Here is a 25,786-nt window from a genome sequence, read left to right as displayed (position 1 = left end):
GTCTCCCAAAGTTTCTACAACTCTCTTCTGACAGAAACTGACTCAGACTTTGAAGCCCTCAGATTTCTTTGAAGTGTTATCTATTGTTTGATCCTTGCTGCCCTGAATTCCTGTGCATTACATCCCAATTAAAGGCTATGGAAGAGGGCGCTCGGGGCCTTTTTCTTCTCAGAGCAACTGGCTGCTGCTGGCCTTTGTCTCCCCTGAGAAACTGGCCACAGCCCACTCCTCCTCCCCAAGCAGATCTCAGCATGTCTTGGCCATATTTATTCTTTCACACATGTCTGTGGCATCAGGGGGACTCGAGGAGAAGTCACCCTCACACCAGGGAGTTCTACTCCATCAGTCTTTAATGACCCTGATTTTTTGCTATCTGCAGAAAAAAAATCAGGGATTAGACAGAAGAGATTGGCAGGAGCTGTTTGCTCTTGGACTAATGGAGGGAGCCTTCAAAATGTGACTCGAGGTGAATTTGAGGTGGGGGAAAAGGGGAAGGGAGATGCATTCATAGCACAATCTCATCACAGATATGTTAAGAGGGAGAATGCAAATCTCTTATACAGCCCTGGTTAAGCTTTTTGGCAGGGTTATTTAATCCTCACGGTGCTATCTTTTTTGTTTGTTTGTCTAGTTTTTATTTGTTTTTCTTTATCTTTGAAAAAACCAATAGTCAAGATTAGGACATTTGCAATGTGCTTTTTTTCTCTACCCGCAAAGCTAAGAACCACCTTTCACTTTAGCCAGTAGCAGAGATTGGGCTATACAATTGTAGCCCAATTAAATGTTGTATGGACTTTGGTACAAGACAACTTCTAAGGGCGGGGAGCTGTGATATTACAGAAGTACAGGGCTGTGGAGGAAGGAACATGGTGGACATGGGAATATTCAGAGAAGCAAGGTTTGTATTCAAGAGATTAACTTTGGGGGGGAAATAAGACATAGAATTAGGAAAGGAGGCAGCATTCATGCGAGGCACTCTACAGGCCCCGGAGTGCCTGATCAAGCCTGATGATACTGGTAGTGAGGTCCTCTGTGCAGGGTACAAAGGTACAGGTTAGCTAGCCATAAAGAATAATTTGTAAAAAGATAAAATAATGAGTTTTCTGTAAATATAAAATGAATATGCACTAATGACTGTAACTAGTTCATAAATGAGGAAAATGATAATGTTCCATAGAGAATTTGTAGAAAATAACATTTTATATATATTTGCTAGAGATTATAATGAAGATGTATATGTAAAATGGAGAAGCCAAAGGACTTATATGTATGACCCATGGACATGAACTAGTGATGGGGAGAAATGAAGGTGGGAGGGGGTGTGGGGGGCAGAGGGGAATAAGGGGGGGGAATGGGACAACTGTAATAGCATAATCAACAAAATATATTGTAAAAAAAGAGAAAAATGAATTTTTTGAAAGAAGCAAAACTGTCTAATATCTTAGTGGTCAATAATTTGTAATGCTTCTGTTATTGTTTCAACCAGGAGGAGTTCAATTTTACCTCTACTGGATAAAATTTATTTGCCTAGTTATGCAAGGAATCATTTGCATTGCCATAAAGAGTAACCACAGGCAATTTACTTGTATGATATAATCACTAGACCTACATAACATACTATAAACTAGTCAAAAAAAAAGTAATCAAAATTGAACTTTCCTAGAGAATTTTTGGAGGGTCCACTGGACAATAGCCAGCTTGCTATTGAAAGGCAATTTAGTGCTATTTCTTGCCCATTTCCAAGCTCGCACTTATTACAATCTTAGACTAAGGGACAACTGTGTTTTCAGTCCCCTGTGTCTGCATAGTTTTTGCATTGATTTAAAAAAATTGCTTATATCTGGATGAAAATTTAGAATATGTGGGTTTTTTTTAAAGTAATATTGAGCTATCCAGAATGAGGAAGGAAATGACCCCTATTCTCTAGTCACTAGCAAGCATCTGAAAAAAATTATTTAACTTTCCCTCTCTCTAGAGAGTAATTATCAACACATCCTATGGGGCAAAATAAAATATCCCTTTGTACAGTATTGTGATGCAAGTAACAGGTTTTTCTATAGGATGTGATAGAGTATTAACTGAAAGCACCACCCCCTGTCTGAAGACTCTGACTTATCTATTCAGTATGTTCTTTATAGTTAACTATCCTTAGCACTTTAAAAAATAAGACATTTGGGTCTTATAGATTTATAATTCTCTGTGAATTTTCTATCTTCCCACCTGAAAACACAATGTGTCTATAGTTTGGGGTATGGTATAGCATGAAGCAGTTCCCCGACTAGACGTCAGCCTGGGGCAGTGTTTATAGAGGCACAAGGGAGTACACCATGAGAGATAGCTAGGCCAGACTTAGAGAAAGGTGATTCAGTATAGCAGCTAACCACAGACAGTGCCTTACGCAGTCCAAAATTTTATGAAAAAAATAGGTAGATCTATGATAAAATTTAGAAAATAATCGGTATTAAGAGGTATTGTTCAACAAGCAGCAACTATTCAAGAAGGTTCCATTCATAAATCAGCCAATAGTGGCCGGAAATCTGCAGATCTAGGGAACAGAACCCAGCTTACTTATTTTAGAGAAAGCACTAAGCACAGTCACCAAGGCTAAAGCCACGGAAGACTGACACGGTATAAGTCTAGACTTTGGGCAGAGCAGCTTTTTGGAAAACATGGTTTCTAATTGGCACAATATATCAATGCATCATTGATTTAAGACCAGTTTGGTGAGATGCATACAGAGGATTAAAAAGGAATTTCTTAATATAGCTGGGGATGTATCCCAAAATTACTCTTGGTATTAAGAGTGCGGCCGAAACTTCAGTTAAAAAAATTTTTAGAAACTGGAGTAGGCAGAATGCTGGTATGAAAGTAGGAATAGACTCACAATTAGGAAATTCTGAAGGTGATGGCACAGACACAAATCTGGAACTAGATAACTATCTCATTATTTTATTTCATTTTCACCTTCAGGAAAATCTGAGTATGTCTTGTTGCCCATCCTATCTAATAATATTCTGGGCTGTATTTAACAGGCTGTCAGTGTAGACAGATTAGTACATGTGAGCTACATTCAGTCTACAATGTCTGTAATTATTTTTGAGTATCAACTTTTAATAAGTGATCATTTGTTATTTTTTTCTGTAGAACCCTGCCCCTTACAGTCTTAACTAAATTGACATATCCTTCACATATTGTCATCACTTGTTCTCCAGTGGTTCAATCTTCCAAGCTTTACATTTTATATATCTTTTCTATCTATTGTTATGACTATTTATTTCATGGTTTTGTTACAGGGGTGTCCAAATGTCTGGTGTTTCTGTGCTACCCTGGAAAAAGCAGTTTTCTTGGGCCATATGTGAAATAACAAAAACAAAAAAAATCTCATAATGTTTTGAGTAAATTTATGATTTTGTGTCAGGCCACATTCATAGCCATCCTTGGCCACATGCAGCCCACGGAGAGTTGGACACCCCTGGTTCGGAAGTTAAAAATCTCACATCTGGACTTGGACTGATTTAAATTTCATTTGAATGTCTTTAAGTTACTGTTTCTACTCTTTAGTCCCTTGCCTCCCAAACTTCTTTGTTATCTTCTCCTCCTGACCATTGTGTGCTCGATGTAGCTCATACCATTTTGACAAATCTACCAGAGCTCATTATTAAATACTCAAGAATTTTGTGAGTGAGTTGTTAGATTTGCCATAGTGTTGATATTATACCAGGTGAAAAAATAGTCCTTGAAGCTAAAATGTCCATATTCTAGATAATGAAAATGAGGTGCAGAAAGGTTCCTTAATTTTCCCAAGACCAAAATGCTAATTTGTGGTGGTATCACTGGAATAGTTTCTTTCTTCTCTGTTCTAACCTCTGCCATGGGCATTTGGTGAGTCTTAGTATAAAGACAATGTTGGAATGGAATTGATTCAGTTCCTCTTGTCTCATCTATTCCAGTGTAAAGTTTGTAGCTAAAAATAAAAGGTGAAATGGCACAATGATTAGAATTTTAGTAAAAGATGAAAGATGTAACTACAGGAGGATTTAGTAGCATCTGTAGCTGAAGTAGGGACTCCTTCTTTATAAAGATTGCTTCCTCCCAGGAATTACAATTGCACTTTATGTAGTTGGTACAAGCTCAGTTATAGTTATGAAACTTGATGACCTAATGTCTCCCAGTAAATAAAAAAAAACAGTCATTTACCTCCCAATAAATAAAGCTAATATTTCATTTCTATAAATTTTTATATTAAAATGGTTGTAGATATAGTGGTTATTCTAAATGCCAAGAAATGTATGTCATAAAATAAAGACAAAAATATACAGTACAAACTATGGATGTCTTTCTACTGTTAATTTATATCTATCACTGATGAATTGAACCAGTTTATTCTATACCACTACCAAATGTCAACAACATTTACCCCAAAGTTAAAATGTACCCCACTCTTACTTTAGAGGCATATGTTTCCTTTAAGAACTAATTAGGTCTTGTTCTTTTCAGGGAAAGTTGTCACTATTTTTCCTAGAGAGCCAGCTCTTGGCAGCATCTCTCCTTAAAAAATATATAATTTCAACAGAAAGCTCTGTTATCTAACTTGACTATAACTCATGCTGACCAGAGCTAATGAAGATAAAAGCTAACACACCAGGTTTCTTTTCTTTGTTCACTACATACCCTTTAAAGACTCTTTCTATTAGAACCATCTATGTAGCTTATTTTGTCAGCCAACTTCTGGATCATTGAACCACTGGCACTTAGATTAAAAGCAAAACCTCATTTATTGATCAGGTTGAAATATTGAAAGATCTTCCCCAGCCCATCATTCCCCTCACTGAACTTTTAATCAAAGGTCATTGATTATGATTTGAACTTTCCTCTCATCCCACTGCTACAATCTTAGTTAAAATCTTTATCATAGTGACTGTATCAGTAATAACAGCAGCCTCTTTGTTCTCTTTATATAATTGGGTATAGAGTGGGAGTCCCCCAAAATAGAGCACATTCCCCACAAACCTTAATTGGGGAATGGACAAGTAGATGATACATTAAGATACTTTTATAACAACGGCAAGTTAATAGCTATGCTGCCACCCTGAGCAAGTGTGTATGTGACTTGAAGAGTGTAGTGACTTGTGATATAGTCAGGGAAGGCAGATGCCTCTATGTCATAGGGAACTCTTGCCCTGACTAAAGATGGCAGCCAGCAGAAAGTAAAAGACATGAGGGAACTGACAAAAGTAGCACATCATAGGAGGGGCTGGATATGAGGTCACATAGGAAGTTCCTGGCTGAGCATTTAAAACAAGGGTGGGATGAAAGGGAGAGAATTCCACCATGAGGCTGGAAAGAGATGAGGAAGAAGCTATATGTGAGGAAAGGGTGTAAGGAGAGAGCTGATGGAGCTGTGCAAGGACTTGGAAGAACTGTGGGGCTGTGTTGGGACCTGCCTAACCAAGCACAGATTCATGGGAGATGCTTGAACCTCAACTGAGTTGTGACTGGGAATGCTGAGCTTTGGATTTCTGCTTCTCTGAAGGACCAATGTATAGAGAAGTTGTTCTCTTGGGACATGTGCCTCCCTGGACTCCACTGTTATTCAGTGTAATATGACACGTGTTTCCTAGAACTACTACATGGAGGCTGAGAACAACGTAGCCCAGGTCCTGAAGGAGAGAGCTGCTGAGAGGATGGTGACTCTAAAACCCACAAGAGCACCTTCCAAAGAGGATAGAGACCCGTTTGTGCAGCCAGCTTAACAACAAATAAGGATACGGGGGAACTTCTGGGCATGATTGTGGCCTATAGCCTGGTGGGGGTAAGGGAAGTGCTGGGTCTTGAGGGAGAACAGGGTTCTAAGCAGGAGTGCTCTTAGCAGCCCCCACCAAGGTTAGAATCCTGTAAATAAAAGTCTGTTTCCTTCCCCTCTAATTGTGAGGTTATGCATCAGGGTGCCACATGGACAAACCCTGGTTTGGTCAGTTACATTTGCAACTTTTTTTGCCTCCTTTATTATATTTTTAAGTTGCCTTTAGAGTTATTGTTGCAAAATATAAATCATTACCTTCCATCTATAAAGGGTCATTTTTGTGTCATTTACATCAAAATTTACATCTTTAAAATGTTAGACCCAATACTTTAAATAATGTTATTCTGGCTATAAATGTAGAAAAGTAGAAATGCATAAAATATTAAATATTAATTCAAATAATATATTTCAAAGATAACTATTATTAACATACTTTATATCTTCTTTTAGTATTTTAATAATAATAGTTTTCTTAGCTATGAAGTTTGGTAAGCAAACAGCTGTGCCCAAAATGATGATGGTTGGGATGAGGTTGTTTTCCAGGTAGAAGCAGCACATGCTACTCACTTTATTTAGAATAAAATTGGACGTGGCTTGCTTTCCTTTTCACCCACTCTTGGTAAAAATGGCAAACTCTTAAGTTTATTCACATGAAGTTTAAATAAATCAATTCCTAATTTTAATTCTTAACATTTTATTCATTCAAGCACTTACTCACACTTTGTATAAACTAGTTAGTTACACAATAGATAAGCAGGCAGGGTTCTTGCCCTTGAAGAGTGTACAATCTAACAGGGGGAGTTGTGACAAGTGTACCATTCTTTTTTTCCCTCATTTGAAAATAGTTAACATTTTTATTGTCTTTTTTATGTTACTCTTTATCTCTTTCTTCCCTCTTTCTTCACCCATCACAGTCACCACACTGTTGTCCATATCCATGAGTTCATTCTCTTTTTTGCTTGATACCTGCACTTCTCCACACCCCTCCTACCCCAAGCTGTCAGCCTGCTCTCTACAACCTTCTCTCTATGAGTCTGTCTCTATTTTGCTTGTTAGTTTAGTTTGTTCATTTGATTCCACAGATGAGTGAAGTCATATGGCATTTGTCTTCCTCTGAATGGCTTACATAATTATTTTAAAACAAATCAGACAGGCACCAGTATAATTAGAAATAAAGTGTCCAAGTGTTCCTAAAGATGAGATTGCTTTCTTCTAGGGAGTCATGGAAACTTCATAGATGGGTAGCTGTTGAGCTGACATTTGAAATGTAGGTGCACATGTGTATGAACTACTAGAACAAAAGACAAGGAAGAAAGCTGGGAGTATATGTATAAGGAGTTGGGGTATTGAGTGTATGGAGAGATGCAAGATAAAGTTGGAGGGTGGATCATAATGAAGAAGAAGTTAAACTTCAAGGAATAAGTATTCTCACATTACTTGGTAGAGTGGCGGCTTTCTTGACTGTTTATGGTCAGCTAAATGACAAAATTATAGTTCCACATTAGGAAGAGGCATTCGACAGCAGGCTATAAAATTGGTGGGAGAGGGAAGAACAATTTCAGAGTGGAATTTAGAAGCCAGGGACTGAGTTAGAGAAGTGGCTGTGGAAAATGAAAGAAAAGGAGAATTTAGGAAACAATGAGGACTGAAAGTGTCTGGACTCACTGGCTGAATGTGAGAAATGTAATGAAAAAAGGTAGAGAAGGCATTAAAAATATTATCAGCATGTTGATCTAGGAGAATGGGATGTCCTGAAAAGTTAAAAAAAAGAAAGGGGGTGGAGAATTTATGAAAGATGACTTTGATTTTATATATGGGGATTTTAAATATTAACTCAATACAGAAATATTTTTTTAGTGTCAGGTCCAACTTATTTTATTTTCAGAACTTTAAAAAATATTATTGTCACTTTGGCTGTACTGTTTCTCCTTGAGAAGAAAATTTAAGCCATCTGTCACTGCCATATAATTTCCTTTCTCACTTTGTGCTCCTATCTCTATGATATTTATACCCTGTAATCATGTTATCCCTCTTCAGAATACACATGGTTGGTTCTCTGGTCTCTTCCCCTGCATTCTGCCTTGTAATCTGCATTTCGTTTTGAATGGTCTCACTGATCTGGCTAACCTTGTACCACCCCACACCATGACCTTGCTGGGACTATGTTGCCTGTGTCTGCTTGAAGGGCAGGATGGAATGCTGCCAGGAAGAGGCATGTCTGGAATCAAGATTTAATAAAATATTTCATGTCACATTGGATGGGAATGGGTAGTGGGTACACTGTAGATTCTTTTAAATTATTTGGTTTAAAACTTAAAACTTGGGCAAGCTGCCATTTTCTGTGGGCATTGAGAGATAATTCGAAATTTGGTCACACAAATCAGCATGTTTACTATGGTGTGCCAAATGATCATTTGTTCTACTTTTTAAAGGGATTTTTAAAGTTAAAATGTTGTTTGGCAATCTAATGATGATTCCGAACAATTATAATTGCCTTTGCCCTATGTTATAGATGCAAAATACAAAATTATTATCATTTATTATTATTTTTAATTGTTGACACTATTTCAGATATCCCTCATGTTTCCTTATAGGGTCATACTTTTTCAGTTGTGATTCTAGTCCTTCTTTCAGTATCGTCACTCTATTCTTTCTGGTAACTATACACCAGATGAAATACTGATTGGAGATAGTGCCAACTTGGATTTTATATACAGACAGTCCTGACTTATGATGAGGCTTACAATGTTTTGACTTCCTGATGGTGTGAAAGTGATAAGCATTGAATAGAAACCACACTTTGAGTTTTGATCTTTTCCTGGGCTAGTGATACGCAGTATCACTCTTGCAACGTAGGCCAGCCATAGCAAACCACCATTCCCAGTCAACCACACGATGAGGAGGGTAAACAACTGATACTCTACAGTGTGCTTGTTGGCAGAGTTGTTTTTTTTCAATTTTGCTTTGTGTTTTTGTCAACAAAACTCCCACCTCCTTCTCCTACTTCTAGTTAGAAGGAGAGAGGAAGTCAACTACAGATATTCCTTGACTAATGATGAGGTTGTATGCCAATAGTTCTGATCATGTATAAAGTAGGCTAGGCTAAGCTCTGATGTTTAGTTAGGTGTGTTAACTGTATTTTAGTAAAGCAAATGCACTTTCAATTTTCTGAGATTTTTCACTTTACAATGGGTTTATTGGGACATAATCCCACTGTAAATTGAGGAGCATCTGCAATTACATAAATAATAACACATGATTAAAAAGGTATTTATGGAAGACCACATTTTTTCAAGGTTTTCTGCTCTTAATATGCACATCATCAACAATAACTGAAGGATGTTTTGTTTGAAGGAGTAATGTCAAACAGCATAGACCTCAATGTGCTCATTCTTTAGAGATTAAGTATTGAAAAATCCATGACTGAGCAGTACAGAGACATTCCAACTTTCACACTTGCTGTGTATAATTCTGGATTCTCCATTCTAAAATGCTTCTTTTCCAAAACTAGTGATTCCCTAATAATGTGCTCTTAATTACATTCTCTCTTCTTACAATAGCAATATTTAAATATCTGTCTTTTTGCTGTGTCCTGCCCTCTAATCCATATACTGTTTTTAATGCGTGGCTGGTTAACGGCAACCCCACTGAGACAAGGCTGTCTGCACCATGAGAAGGGCAGGACTCCTGCTGCCCAGAAGTCTGCATCGGATGAAAGGGCAGGGAGACTACTTCATGCTCAGGGGAATTTCTCAGCAAGTAATTCTAAAACATTTGGATTGTGTAATCAAGAAAGATTTTGCTGTTTTCTGGTAGCAACAAAATTTCTCTTTATTATAGGAACAAAAAAAGAGAAAAAGGATAAAAGAAACTAGAGCAATATTTCTTTTTTGTAGTCATTGCTATGAAAAAATAAAAAGGGAATTTTAAAGAAACACACGAGTTCTTTATGTTGCCCATATTAGAGTAAAAATAATAATCCTTTCAAATTACTCTATGACCTGCTTTGACTTCAGCTTTTGACTGTTCACTTTTCTGTTGTCCTTGCTCATCATGACTCACAGACCCCAAATGCCAACCTCAGGCTGGGGTTTCTCGACTAGTCTATTATTCTTTCACTGGCTCAGTAAAACCAAAGGTAATTTTCTACAGATGGAAGATTAAAGTAAGGTTATGGGATATAGCTAAACATAAACCTACAGACTTCTAAGTGACAAATTCCTTTCTAGATTAAAATGTTGAAAACATGTTTTCCTTTAAAAAAAGTCATTGAACTGGAGACACACGTCATATCTATTGGTATTAACATTTATTTCCAGTGGATAGGAAAATAAATTATGTGGAGAACTTACAAACTTAAGATAGAAATTCTTTGGAATTTACAAACTAGATTAACTGGTTCACAAACTACCAACTCAATATTTAAGTCCATGTTCACCATAATTGATAATTCCAGTCATGAGTACAAAAGTGGGTGTGATGCTCGGTAAAGGGAGAATGTGAAAACATGAAAGGAGAAAAAACTGTAGCTTCTACAGTCTACCCTACAACACTGTGAAACTTGGATCAGTTCTCCTTTTTGTATTATCTGTCAGAAATACTGTAGTCAGATATTTGCTAACTGTACACATATTTATGACATGTTTTTTGTGCACTAACCTTATTCATGATTAATTCTTATTTTCTTATCTTTTTTCTTGTAAACTAATTTTAAATTGAGTTTAACTTATATTGCTTGTAATGCTTTTTAAATCTAGTTTGGAGCTGGATGTGGGACTCATAAAGTTAAAATTTACTTGCAAAGACAAATTTTCTATAATATACATTTCAAAAATGTTTAAACAATGGTCTACAAATAATACTTTGATTAAAATGAGGATTGTATCATATGTGCATTAACATTTCTCAATTTTTCTATATAGTAAAAATAGAAGATTCTAGATCTTAAAGTTCCAAGATTTCATTCCAGACCAGGTCAAAGGTCCAATATAGTTTTTCAGCCTATTTCTGCTAGACAAAGACTTTTGTAGCCAGAGGGAAAATCAACTAAAGCAATGGAGCCAAGGGGGCGGGGAATGCTTCACTGACTTTCAGAACCTGAGCCAGTTTATATTTGGTATTGATGGTTTCTAATAACATCTTTTCTCTCAGATCTTTAGTGTCTTCCCAGTCCGTTCAGTAACATTTACTGAGCACCCCAGATTATGCTGAATATATGCTTGGGTCTCCATCTTTGCCTGAAAGAAATCTATTCTGTCATAGCTAGTTTAAAATAGATTGACCTGCGGGGTGCAGGTATTTCAGCTCAAAGTAGTTGTCTCCACAATGTCAGATGGTGAAAAAATGCCTAATGTTATAAAACCTGTTTTCTCCTCTGGGACGTTGGTAGAGGGCCTATCTTCCCACAGTATCCTCTGGGAACATACTTTCTGTGGGAGACTGTCACAGTTCTTCACAGTACCTCCTAACATGATATGAGATCTATTTCTTTACCTGCTTGAATTTGGACTGCTCCTGCAACTAGCTTTGGTGAAGAGAACACAATGGAAATTAAGTTATGTAGATATAAATGTGACTTTCAGGAAGCTTTTCACATTTCTGGTGACATCCTCGAGTCCCTGTAACAACCATGTGAGCAAGTCTCATTCTGGTAGAGAGTAGGAGACACACAGAGCAGAGAGAAGCCATCCCAGCTGAGACTCAGTCAACAGGCAGCCTCTAGGTGGCTGCCATCTGTCTGTATACCATGAATGAACCCAGGCAGAATGAGCACTGATCCTCGGTCAGTAGGAATATTTAGCTAATCCTTAGACACATAAACAAGAATATATGATTGTTGTTTCAAGTCATTAAGCTTGTTAAGCTTGGCGGGTATACATAATTGATCACATTTCTTAAAGATCCTCTGAAAGTTGTCTGTTTTCGGCTCAGCTCTTCCTTCCTCTTCATGCTGATCATTGTGAGTTTAAGCTGCCATAAACTTGCAGGTAGTTTATATGAATGGGAAGCTTCTAGGCCTAAGTGAGATGACATCAAGTACAAGCACTGGATCTTGCTATTCCATTGTGGCTGAAAACTCAAGAAAAGTAGCTTTTCTGCTTTCTCAAAGCACATTAGCTAAAATAGCCTCAAGACTGGCAGACAACACACAAATATGCAGAAAAAGCCACTCCATGCTTTGTTTTTCTTATTTGTTCTATTATTTAATACAATTTATCTTCAAGAAAATTGGTTTTGTCTTAGATAAATTCTTTGTTTTAGTTTTTAGACTTATATTCTCATGTTTTCTTCCAGGAGTAAGACTCACTGGCTTCAAGTAGCCTAAGTATCCATTCATCCCTTGCTCTATACATACGGCCAGCAGTACTGAGGACATGGTCAGTGAATTCCTTTATTTCATGTTAAGCTTTTATTTTGTGCTTGCTTAAGGTAATAAGAGAGAGAATTCTGTGAGAAGTCTAAAAATTTTAATACCTATAGCTCTAATCTGTCTTCACTGCTGAAATATGCTAGATGATATCAGAGACAACATGAGTATAAGAAATGAAATTTCAAATCTATCATTAAAGTAAACATGACAAGGAGAATGTTCTAGTTTTTGACTAAATATTTGCCTAGATTTCCCATTTCATTTGGAAGGCCATTAGGAAATTATACATATACACACACACACACACACACACACACACACACACACACACACATACACACACCTTCCTGAGTCACAGAAGCAAGAAAATTAGCTGGTTTCTAGCAAACTAATATAACCTACTTGGAGATTCATTTTACCCCTTTCACTGCCACATGACCTCTCTTGAAATCTAATGTCTAATAATCTTGAAAATTAATTCATACCAGTTTTATTAATATGCCATATTTTTGTCACTTCCTTTTCAAAGAGATACCTGTTTGTAGCTGTTGGAATTCTTCAGTCCCTAACTCTGAAGGAGAGGCTAATTAATGATAAGAATTTCTGGCACTGTGTATTTGTTCAGGGAGCCCAGCGACAGGCTTTGTATCATGTTTGTTATGGGCCATCTCTATTTTTAGACAAGAGCCCTTCTGGAGAAAGAACTCCTTTACTCTCTTGTTCTCTCCTGTTATATTCCAACCAGATCAGTGTCTCAGTGCTAAATGTAAGGTCCTTGACATTTGTTACATACATTTTTTTTGTTTTTTTGCTGCTGCTGCTGTTGCTTAATGAGTCAGGAAGAGGAGACGGAGTGTGTGTGTGTGCACACGCATGCATGCTCCTGTGCCTCCATAGCAAGTTATCATTTCATTTCACTTGGTTCCTCATCATAGCAAATCATAGATATTCGTGGTTTGATGCCCTAAAATCTCTGAGGGAGGAGTAATGCTGTTTGCAGCTTGAACCATAGAGAATCACCAAAGCACCATTTTGTAAAATGATTACATCTGTTCAGTACATGATGGCAACATAAGCAACTGCAATCTTTTTGGTTGCTATGGCAATTTGGGCAGGGGGACTAGTTGGCAAGTGAAATAGCTGTTACCCAAAGAGGAGTTTTGGATTTACTGGGTTTATAACTCCATGAATGACACTATAGCTAACTAAACACACATGGGGTCAAAGAGTAAAGGACAAGTAGAATCTGAGTCTAGTAATACTAAGCCTAAGGAATGAGCAGGGAATACAGAATGGCCTTGAATATACATTAAAAAATGTTAACCTTGGTCCTGGCAACTTTAAAAAATTAATAAAAAATTCCAAATGCTTAACTTTTGGTTGCCTACCAAAAGGTAGGCTATATTCTGGGGAAATGACTCTCAGCATGACATTATACATGCACAATAAATTTAAACCTAAAATTTTGAAATGCTGGTGGTGCCAAGGCCAATTTCAGCTGATGTAATTTTCTCAGGTGAAGTTTCAATTAATATAACATTTTAAAGAAATTTATATAGTGATATTAAAGGAAAATCCCTACTGCAAAGCTAGATCACAGCTACATTTTCTGTGATAGGAATAAAAAGGAATACTGATTAATATGAATGAATAAAGTACCCTCTGTGTTAAAACATTAGACATAGGAGGTTAAATTTTACCACCAGGTTCTAACATTGCTTACATGAATTTTTTCATTTACCCATGTAAAACTAGGTTGCATGCTGTATTCAGCAAGGAAAAAGTGCACAGGAAATTTTTGGTGGCAATTTTCAAGTTTAAACTAAAATTGTCTCAATATTTCGCTTTGGAGATGCTATGCAGTGATTTCAAACATGAAAAAATCAGGGAAGGCCCTGAAGGCAATCTCCAATGTCAACATTCATTTGGTGTATACCTGACATTGGGCCTGGCAACTCAAAGAATTCCAAGGCCAGTGTTTCTTATTGGTCTTTCTCCAATTATGTGGTGGAAAAGCAGGATCACTGAGCCACCATCACAAATGCAGACTCTACTAGACCTTACCTAACATATTTGGGGCCAAAATCCCTTGCGGGTGGAGGCTGAGAAAATGCATTCTTTCTCTCTCTCTTCCTTCCTTCCTTCCTTCCTTCCTTCCTTCCTTCCTTCCTTCCTTCCTTCCTTCCTTCCTTCCTTCCTTCCATTAAATTATTTGATTTTAGAGAGAATGGTAGAGAGGGAGAGAAATATTGATGTGAGAGAGAAACATTGACGGCTGCCTTTCCTATGCATGCTGATGGGGAACCAAACACATAATCCAGGCATGTGCCCCAACTGGGAATTGAACCAGTGACCTTTCAGTTTGTGGGAAGATGCCCAACCAACTGAACCCCACTGGCCAGGATGAGAAAATGCATTTTTAGTAAGCTTTCAGAGTGATTCTGAAGTATAGTCAAGTCTGAATACCACTCCCTTGTGGGACATTAGTGGAGAAATACTCTGCAGCATACAATTTTATAAAACACAAATAGTTTCTTAGGATTAATAGATGCAATAATGATTGGACTAGTTAAGAAACAGGGATTATGTCTATTACTTGGGTGCAAGCTGCTTCTGCTGTAAGAGTAGTCAAACAATGTGATGTTTCCAACTCTGTCATTCTCCTTACTGAGTTCTAACTCAGCTCCATCTTTCACTGGTCCAGCCCTACTTGCCATCCCTGGCCTGGTAACCAACCAAACTTCTCTAAGTAATTGGCACCATCAGCAAGCCTTAAGGATTTCTAACTTGTTAAAGTGATCACTGCCATGTTTCTCTGACTTGTATGTGTTCAAGCATTATAGCACATTCAAATATTTTTCAGATTTGATGGCAATGCCTAATGAGCATTCAATCAAGCATGTCTGCTTAGGTACCTCTCTGAACAGATACAGCATGAATGGTGTTGACTGGGGCTATCTCCTGGAAATAGATGATTGATTTATACTTTTAAAATCTTATATACATGTACATATTGTCCATTCTATATACAAATCAAATTAATTTTAAAGTATAACAAAGATTAGCTCTATAATTTTCCTATATAATATTAATTTAGAGATTTAAATTAATTTAGTGACTTAGTGACTTAATCCTTTGAATTTTCTTTCTTTCTAACCCCAGTTAAGTATACAAAATTGAAATTCCCTAAACGGTGAATGAATGTTTTGAAACAGACAAAAGAAGTGTTACGTTGCTGATTTGTAGTATAAAAAATGTATTACTTCACAACTTAAATAATATGTTCTTTTCAGAGTGTTGCATTGTCTTTATTAGATGACATCATTTGATTATATTTCTTTCAGAACCAATAAAACAATTCCCCTCAGACATACAAGGAGATAAAAATCTCTGAAAGGCAGATTGCTACAGGTATTTTAAAATCTAAGTCCTAATTAACAAATACTCTAAGTGGCTGCAGTACCTGGGGCAAAGATTGAGCTACAAACTATTCCATATTAGCTCTGGTGTTTCAGAAAATTCATATTTTGCTCCTGCACAAAAAATGGTTACCTCCAAGGAACAAATTTTAAAAATGAATGTTTTCAAAGCCCCTTCTGTGTCAGTTGAGTACGGACATAATTTTTTTCTTTAAAGTACATTTTGAAAAAAAAAGTTACATAATAAGTGTTTTTTTCACTTAGTCATTGTAAATAATAAGTTAGTATGAGAATTAAATAAAAAAAAGAATACCCAGCCTCTGACAAGCATCAAGCCATCTATTATCAAACCAAAGATGCCACAGATGCACGGACTTAAAAGTGTTTAAAATACTGAAGAGGATCTGCATGGGTAATTAAGTCCTAAAATAGGTTCTGATTATTTCTGTTCTTGCTGATCTTTCCTCTCTGAAATTTTACAGTAACATTGTATCTCAATGATATAATATAACACTTAATCATTCTTTATTCCTTAAATATTATTATATATAAACACAAAATTTTAAATATCAATATATTCAAAATATAAATGTACATATATATCTCTAATATGTATTTATACACATACACTGTATATGAGTTCCATCCAGAAGGTATCCAGCTATGTACTATGAAAAATAGAGACCTTTATTTAAGAAGATACAGGAAACGTTGTGCATAGGAGAATGATGCTTCAGTCCCCTTCAAAGTAGGCACCTTGGGACCTCACACAGTTCTCCCAATCGCCACCAGTTGCCTCATCTTATTTTTCTGAATCTCATCAACAGTCTGAAATCTCTTCCTTTTCAAAGATGATTTTAGTTTTGAGAAAAGCCAGAAGTCACAAGTCACCAAATCTGGGCTTTAGGGGGCCTCAGCTACTTGGGTGATTTAATGTTTCACTAAAAAACTGCATGAGACATGATGCATGAGCGGGTGCATTGTTGTGATGAAGCTGCCAATCACCCATTGCCCATAGCTGTGGCCTTCTGAATCATCCACATAGTTTCCATGGAGAAAGATCTCAGCTTCTCACAAAATTTGATGCAGATTTCTAGCTCTACTCACTCAGTCATTTTGAATGTGACAGATACACAGTACACATGCTCACTCAAGGACTAACCACTAACTGATTACAGTGAAGTTGTCATTGTTCACACATGCACATTCCAGTCCACTCTCCTTGGCTGCCAGGTTACACTGATGTGACAAACTATGCTCATTATATTAACAATGGCTGGACTTTTTCTGGATAGACCATGATCGATATATACCTTTTTTATGTATTGCTCTCACTTCTATTATTAATCATTAAAATCTCTAAGGGCAGGAATCATTCCTTATACTTCTTTGCTATTCTACACAATTTGAGTACACTGTATGGCAAAAGGGAATAAGAAAAGCACAAGACCAAACAGAGAGCACCACTATACATTATAATGGTTGATTGCCTGTCTAAGCCCACATTACCAATATTTACAAGTCAGTTGATTACGAACCCAACAATCTCTCTGCCTGCTCACTTCCCTCAGCCATGCCATTTCCTCCCCGATCCTTTCACTAGCTCTTTAATAGTGGTTTGCCTTTAGATGTCTGGTTTCCTTGGTCTTGTTTTGAAACATTTGTCATTCTTGAGTCAAATAAAATTTTTATTTATTTATTAAAGATTTTGTTTTTAGAGAGAGGGGAAGGAAGGGAGAATGAGAGGGAGAGAAATATCAATGTGTGGTTGCCTCTCACATGGCCCCCACTGGAGACCTGGCCTTCAACCCAGGCATGTGCCCTGACTTGGAATAGAACCAGTGACACTTTGGTTCACAGCCTGTGCTCAGTCCACTGAGCTACACCAGCCAGAAGTCAAATAAAATTGACTCAAACAAAATTGAGTCAAATAAAATTTTTGGACAAAAGAATATATTTTTAAAAGTTTTAAAATTAAGTATTTATACTCACTATTCTTTTTTGAGCAATAAAAATATGATTGTATCTTTTTATGTTTATTCAAATAATGATTTAGGAACAATGTGAAGATTTAACTTGAAGACATAAAAATTTGCTGACACTTCAATCACTTAAAATCCAAATTATATCATTCAGGGTGATCAATTCTAATTGTATTTCAAGGGTAGAGTTTTTTTATTTTATGAAAAGAAAAAACATACAGAAAATAAAAAACATAATTTAAGAATCTTTCTTAAATTAACAAGTTACTATCAAATGTTAAGAATGGAGAAGCTGAGGCATGCAGAATTGAGTTATGGTGCACAAAATCACTTAGTAAGTTGAGGATTGTTCTCACAATGATGGAGAGTAGCAAGGAAATCATGAGAACACTACCCTGTAGGCCTTATCCTCAAAGGGAGGGAGGGAGACCTCAGGAATCTGCATCTTAAACAATAGCTCCAAGTAATTTTGTTTTAGGCTCTAAGAGCACACTCTGAAAAATGCTACTTTTTGTTGGGTACTCTCTGTGGAACAGACTTAAACATCATTGAAATAAATCATAAGAATTCAAAATCTCCCTTGTTTCCATCATATAGCCAAAGCTTTGATGATGAAACTGGAAAGATTGCATTCCCCTAATTATCTAATGTCTTTTTTCCCCACACAAAACTATTTTGTGCACTGGGTAGTAAAATACAAGTTGTACACTGGAGCATGTTTGTGCACCAAGTCCTGTTGATGTAGTGTTATTTCACGGTCGCTTCTTATCTTCAGAGAGAAGCAAATTGCAGAGCAAATGAAAATAAAGATGGCTAAAACTGACTGAACATTCACCTGAATTCTAGGTATCTCACATGTATTGACTCTCAGCAACCCTCTAAAGAAGCGGGCCAAACATAATGTATCTCACCCTCACAGGGAGTGAGGGTGCGAGGCTTAGAGTACAGATTGTTGGCACACACAGTTCAGACCAATCACCGTGCTTCTGCGTGGCCAGCAAGCTATTTGTATGTTTCTTTCTTTGTTTCTTCTTCTTACTTTCCTGTTTAATGTAGGATAACTATGACATTTAGAATGGCACCACTGGGAAGAAGGACTGTATCTGAGTTCAGGTTTCCTAAAAGCTGAGCCTTAAATGGGGATTTGTATTGGTTTCCTGTTGCTACTGAAACAAATGACCAAAAATTAGGTTTAAGATGACACAAATTTGTTATTTCACGGTTTCAAGTTCAGAAGTCTGACATAGCCTCCCTTAAATCAAGATGTTCAAATGGGTGGTGTCTCTTCTTTGACAATCTTGGAGAGAGTGTTTCCTTTCCTTTCCCAGCTTCTAGAAGGTGCCTGCATTTCTTGCCCACTTTCACCATCTTTAAAACCAGTGACTTGCATCTTTATAAACATTATTCTCTTGTAGCTACACTTCCCTTCCTCTTCTGCTCCTGTCTTCCCCTTTTAGGGGCCACTGTGATTACACTAGTTCTGCTCAGATAATCCAGGATACCTCCTTATTTAAGGCCAGCTGATAAGCAATCTCAATCCCATCTTCAAATTTTCTGCTTTACCATGTAACCTACATACTCACACATTCTGAGGGTGAGTATGTGGGCTTCTTGGGGTCCATTTTCCTGCCTGTCATGGGGCTTGTTTTCAGGAGATATAACAGAAGAGTGCTGTCAGTGGAACAAGAGGAAGCGAATGAGGGTGGGCTGAAGAACAGAGCTACGTGGTGATCTCAGCTGGAGACTAGCTTCAGCCTGAGCCCAAGTGGAAGCTCTGGAATGCAAAGTTCACCCCAAAGCGACTCCCAACTTGAGGTAAGAGGCCTGCTGGATGTCAGGGGTGGTCATAGCCCATAAATCCCTGTGGCCCCCATCATCATGAGGTCATCACAGTCACAGGAACAGGGCATGGCAACTGGTGCCACTTCTGCTACAAGGAATCTGTAGGCAGAATAACAACAATGTGTACGTAGACCCCAATATATGTTGAACTGTGTTAAAGACACTAGTTACATAGGATTAGGGCCTATTCTGATGGCCTCCAATTAACTTAGGTTGAACTGTGCTCCTAAAATAAAATAAAATAAAATAAAATAAAATAAAATAAAATAAAATAAAATAAAATAAAATAAAATAAAATAAAATAAAATAAAATAAAATAAATATATTGACAGTGCTCTCAGTGCCTCGGAATGTGACTTTTTCCAATCCAGTGTGACTGGTGTCCTTACAGGAAAGGGAAATGTAGACCCAGGGACCGGCATGCACAAGGGGCAGGTGATGTGAAGACACACAGGAAGAACGCCACATGAAGGCGAAGGATTGGAATGATGCATCTGCAAACCAGACAGCATCTGAAGTTACTGGGAGCTCCCAAAGAGGCATGGGGTCATTCTTCTAATGGTACCTTCAGAGGGAACATGGCCCCACAGACACTTTGATTTCAGAATTCTGGCCTCCAGAACTATGAGACAATGAGTTTCTGCTGTTTTAACCTGCTTAGTTTGTGGTACGCTGTTAAAGCAGCCCTCAGAAGCTAAAACAGACCTTAGATCACAAAGCCTAGAAAAAACAAAGTAATCGGGGAGTCACCCTCCCCTAAATATCTCCCAAGGGGTCATCTTCAAACTTGTCAAGTGGGAATATTTAGAATTTCCTTTAGCTAAGAAGTTTTAATCTAAACGTTTCCCCTGAATTTGAGAGAATAGGAGTAAGGTCTTCCCTGACCCTGTGACTTTAGGCAAATCTTGTAAATTATACTTCTTTCATTCTTCCTTGTATTTCTTCCTTGTAAGTGTTCTGATAATTGACCCCTAACCCTTTAGTTAATTACTTACATCATTTTCTTGCAAACAAACCAGAATATTTTTTGAAGACTGGTCTTATCATATCTATGATGATAACACACAGCCTGACATAAAAACTTTAAAGGAATTATTGAATAGGGTTTTTGTCCCTCTAGAAACACCAAAATCACAAGAACAGTACTTTTTTTGTATTTGAAGATAAGAAACCTATCATCTGAAAATGTGACAATTTTACTTCTTCATTTCCAACTTGAATGACTTTTATATCTTTCTCTTTCCCGATTGCTCTGGCCAGGGCTTCCAGTACTATGTTGAATATCAGCACCTTTTCTTATTTCTGATTGTAAAGAAAAAATTTTCAGTGTTTCACCATTGAGTCTTATGTTAGCTGAAGATTTGTTACATATGGTCTTTGTTTTGTTGAGTTACTTTATATAAAAAGAAACCATTAGAAACAATAAATAAATATAATAAAGTTTCAAGATACAAAATCAATGTGTAACAATTCATTGCATTCTTAAACACTAACTGTAATTTCAGAAAAAGAAATGAGGAAAACAATTCCTTTTGCAATGGCAACAAAAATAATACTTAGGAATGAACTTAACAAATGATATGAAAAACCTATGCATTGAAAACTATAAGATTAAAAGAAGTGAAGTAGATACAAAGAAATATAAAGATATTTGGTGTTCATGGACTGGATGAATCAACACAGTTAATATGGGCATATTATCCAGAACAACACACAGATTTAATGCAATCCTCATAAAAATCCCAATGGTCTTTTCTAAAGAAATAGACCAAAAATATAATTGTATGGAACCACAAAAGATGTGAATAGCCAAAGCAATCCTGAGAAAAAAAGAACAGCATGGTACTGGCAGGAAAACAGACATATAGACCAATGAAACAGAACTGAGAATCCACAAATAAACCCACATGCATTTGGGCAAATAATTCTTGGCAAAGGAACCCAAAACTTATAATGTTGAAAAAAGACTCTTCAATAAATGCTGCTGGGAAAACTGAAAACCACATACAAGAGAATGAAACCAGACTGCTCCTTGCCACCATAGACAAAAGTTAACTCAAATGTAGGTGAGGCCTTAACAATAAATCACATAGAAGAAAACATAGGTACCAAACTTCCGACCTTCAGGCATGGGAAGCAAAAGCAAAAATAAATGAATGGGACTATATGAAACTAAAAAAAAAACAACTTCTGCACAGGAAAAGAAACTATCAATAAAGCAAAAGGCAACCAACTGAATAAGAGAAGAGATTTGCAAACAACAGCTCTTGACAAGGGGTTAATATCTGAAATATGTAAAGAACTCATACAACTCAATAACAAACAATCCAGTTAAAAAAGGGGCAGTTGACCTAAACTGACATTTCTCCCCAAAAGACAAATGGTCAGAGATGTATGAAAAGATGCTCAACTTCACTAGCGATTAGTAAATGCAAATCAAAACTACAAGATACCACCTCATACCTGTTTGAGTGGCTATCATCAATAAGACAAGTAACTGTAGCACGTGTTGGAGAGCTTTGAAGAAAAAGGAAGCCTCGTTCTCAGCTGGTGGGAATATAAACTGCTACAGCTACTATGGAAAACAGTATAGAGGTTTCTCAAAAAATTAAGAATAGAGTTACCGCATGACCCAGGGACCCCTCTTTTGGGTATATACCAAAAAATTTGAAAACATTTATTCATAAATATGTGGTCTGTCGATAAAGTATACAGCCATGTAATATAAAAAATAGAGACATTTGTTGCAGAAGATACAAGAAACATTGTGCATAGGACAATGACGCCTCAGTCCCCTTCAAAGTAGGCATCTTGGGACCTCACACAGTTCTCCTAGCATCTGTTCCACTGTTCAAAACCCTCTGCAAAATCCTTTGTTGGAATTGCCATCAGCTGCCCTGTCGTATTTTCCTAAATCTTATTGATAGTGTGAAATCTCTTCCCTTTCAAAGGTGATTTTAGTTTTGGGAAAAGGCAGAAGTCACGAGGTGCCAAATCTGGGCTTTAGGGGGGCTGAGTCACCTGGGTGATTTGCTGTTTTGCCAAAACCTCTGGACGAGATGTGATGCACAAGCGGGCATGTTGTTATAACAAAGCTGCCAATCTCCAGTCGCCCATAGCTATAGCCATTTTCGTCATATTCCATCCTTCAGCCAATGAAGAACACTGAGGTAGTAATCCTTATTAATAATTTGGCCTGGAGGGGCATACTTGTAATGGACAACACCTTCTCAATCAAAAAACACAGTTAACATGGTCTTGATCTTTCGGTGACTTTGCTATACCTTCTACAGATGTGGGAAAACCAGGTGACTTCCATTGGGATGACTAAGCCTTCATTTCTGTATGAAAGCTGCAGACCCACAATTCATTTTTAGTTATGACCTCCCTGAGGAAATTTGTTCATTAATAGAAATTTGAATCATCATTAGCAACTGCAGCACAATGTTCCTTCTGCTCTGGTAGTAGAAGCTACAGAACAAATTTTCCCAGGACACAGTTCATGCCAATATCCTGCATCAAAATATCAGACACAGAAGTTTTGGAATCCATAGATCAGCTTCTAGTTCTCACACTGTCACTGATCTTTATTGATTGCAGCCCATGCACACTCAACATTTTCAGATGTTCTGTTTATTGCAGGCCTTCCAGAACGTTGATTGATTTCAATATACTCAACCATCTTTGAAGCATTTACACCACTGTTTTATATGTGCTGCACTCACTGCATCATCCCTGAGAGCCTTCTGAATCATTCAAATAGTTTTCATGGAGAAACATTCAAGTTCAATGAAAAATTTGATGCAGATTCATTGTTCTATTCACTCAGTCATTTTGAATGCAAGGGCCACACAGTACACATGCTCACTCAACAGTGTCTACCACCCCCACTGACTAGTACAGTGGAGTTGTCATTGTTCATGCACATGCACTCCAGTCCCCTCTGCTTGGCTGCCAGGTTACATTGATGTTGCACAAATCATTCTCATAATATTAACAATGGCTAGACTTTTCCAAGACAGATCTTGTATATATGTACCCCTCTGTTCACTGAAGCATTATTTATGGTGGCCAAGACATGGAAACAACCAAAGTGTCTGTTGATAGATGGTTGTATAAAGAAGATGTGGTACATAGATACAATGAATACTACTCAGCCATAATAAAAAATGAAGTATTGCCATTTGTGACAACGTAAACAGACATTGAGAACATTCTGTTATGTAAAATAAGTCAGAGAGAAACATTCAACCTTATGATTTCACTCAAATGTGGGATATAAAACTGAAAACAAATGAACAAACAGGATAAATGAACAGAAACTCATAGACTCAGACAACACTACGGTGGTTATCAGAGGAAAGGGGGCTGGGTGGGGGGTGGTAGTAAAGGGTAAGAGGAACCAAATATGTAGTGTTAGAAGGAGACTTGATTTTGGATGGCAGACATACAATGCCATATACAGGTAAGGTATTATAGAACTGTATGCTTAAAACCTATATAATTTTGTTATCCAATGTCACCCAAGTAAATTTAATTTAAAAAGATAAGAAACAAACTACAGAGAAAAGAGGACCCTGTGGTAATGTAATATGCTGGGAGATAATGAATTAGGTCAGCAACAGAGTGATACAGGTTCTAGAGACCCTGGCCTTTGCTCCTGTGAACAATCTCTTGGCATTTTACTGACAAATTATTACTGACAGTCTTATAAAATAGAAGCATAATTAGAGTAACTTTTGCCTGAATAACTTAGAAAGGCCACAGTACTTTAACATAGCTTGAAGAAGAATATTGAGCCAAATAAATTACTTGGCATTCAATTGAGAAAAGAAATTTTTCCAAAGGTCCTAATGTTGCTGGTAGAAATCAGGCTCTTTCGTGGTATCACAAGGAAGGCATTCTAGGGACCTGTACTTGAGCTGCAGTCTTGTAATAAGGTTTATTTTGGTGGAAGGATGCCCCCATGTCCATTTCTCTCCATCCTGCCATAGAAAGTCAGGACAAGTACAAAGGTCAGTGTCCAGAGTTTCTGTTTCATATTAAAACTTAGTCCTTTGGAGCCCACACAGCCTGCCATGGGCCCTAATAGTTGCTAGATCTGCATGGTCACGTGCTCTCAGGAGAGAGAGAGAGCACATGAAGAAATGGGGTGAATGTGGGTTACCAAGCATGGCGTGCACAAGAGAGAGCATTTCTATCTTTCCCTGGGGTAATGTTCAGAAGCTTTTTTCAAAATAACTAATCCACTTCCCAAGGTTTTCTGGCTTGTGATTTGTCCACACCACCTGGGTAGACCGACAGTCCTCTATGGATAAGCACCTCCCCTCGTGCCCCTCAACAATCCAGTAGCAGAGGGCGGACAGTGTTCTTGGGAAGATTTCCTGTGCTCCAAGGGTTAAGTCTCCTTGGCAGAAGTCCTATTAGTGCGTGAAAGAGTCTATAAATGCTGTAGCTAAGTAAGCATGCTTATGCTTTATTAAGTTCAATGTCTAATTCCCTCTGCTCTCTTTCTTATTAATAACTAGTTAACTACCTACAGTAACATTATGAGATTGAATTGTACCACTCTTGACCCAGTCACCGTGAAATAAACATAGCCTGTGTTTTATGCTGACCTAGTGCTACTTTAAAATTATAATTGAATTACTTAAATGCCTTCTATCACTGTGCTAAAAGTAGAACCCCGGGACACCTAAAAAACTCTTAAAAACAGGTATGCCATAATTTGTATCCCAATTTAGACTGCATATAAAATGCATAGTTGCCAAGGTCAGCTTTTTTTCCCACTGACCTTTAAGTAAATTTCATTTACATAAGAAAAGTGTGCAAGAATCTTGGTGTGGGAAAATTGAAAAAAATACATATGTATATCAAGTTCTATAACAAATGATATGCTTTTAGGCTTGTGACATAAATTTTATCTAAGACGTCCACACCCATTCTTAAAGAACACTTACATAGCCAGAAAAAAATACAAGGTTTAGAGTAAAAAATATCCTTATTGAAACATTGCATTCAGAAACAGATTTTATTGCCTCTGTCCAAAAATGGGTGCAAAGCAGGACAACATTTACTGATTTATTCATTCACTCTTTTTTTGTATTCATCCGGATACAAAGGAAGGGCCTTTCCCTTGGGGGCAAATGGATCACCCAAAGTAGAATGGTTTCCTCTTACCTCCTATGTGCCTCATCATAGCTTTGGGAAAGGAAGGATGGGGAAAATACAGGAAGAAGAAAAGAGAAGAAGAAAAAAAGGAGGATATTGAGAAAGAAGGAAAGGAAAAAAAGACCAAGTACGGGGAAAGCTGCTTGGAAAATCGGTGCCCTCAGCAGAGTGTCAAAACAAGGGGAATGGAACCAAATTC

The 25,786-nt window shown here is 37.3% G+C and overlaps 1 long non-coding RNA gene across 1 annotated transcript in view; it reads left to right on the top strand.

The window, feature by feature from the left end:
* The first annotated feature begins 829 nt into the window (after positions 1–829).
* LOC128627294 (uncharacterized) overlaps positions 830–25,786 on the top strand; it is a 79,488-nt gene continuing 54,531 nt past the window's right edge. Inside the window, exons 1-2 of the long non-coding RNA XR_008391463.1 lie at positions 830–898; positions 12,098–12,180. This is a non-coding gene — a long non-coding RNA (uncharacterized LOC128627294). The remainder of the gene's footprint in view (positions 899–12,097; positions 12,181–25,786) is intronic.

Source organism: Artibeus jamaicensis, unplaced genomic scaffold, assembly GCF_021234435.1.
Source record: "Artibeus jamaicensis isolate MK-2021 breed Jamaican fruit bat unplaced genomic scaffold, CSHL_Jam_final contig_373, whole genome shotgun sequence".
Taxonomy (NCBI): Eukaryota; Metazoa; Chordata; class Mammalia; order Chiroptera; family Phyllostomidae; genus Artibeus; species Artibeus jamaicensis.
Note: the sequence above shows the minus strand (reverse complement) of the source record. Positions and strands in the feature narration are given on the sequence as shown.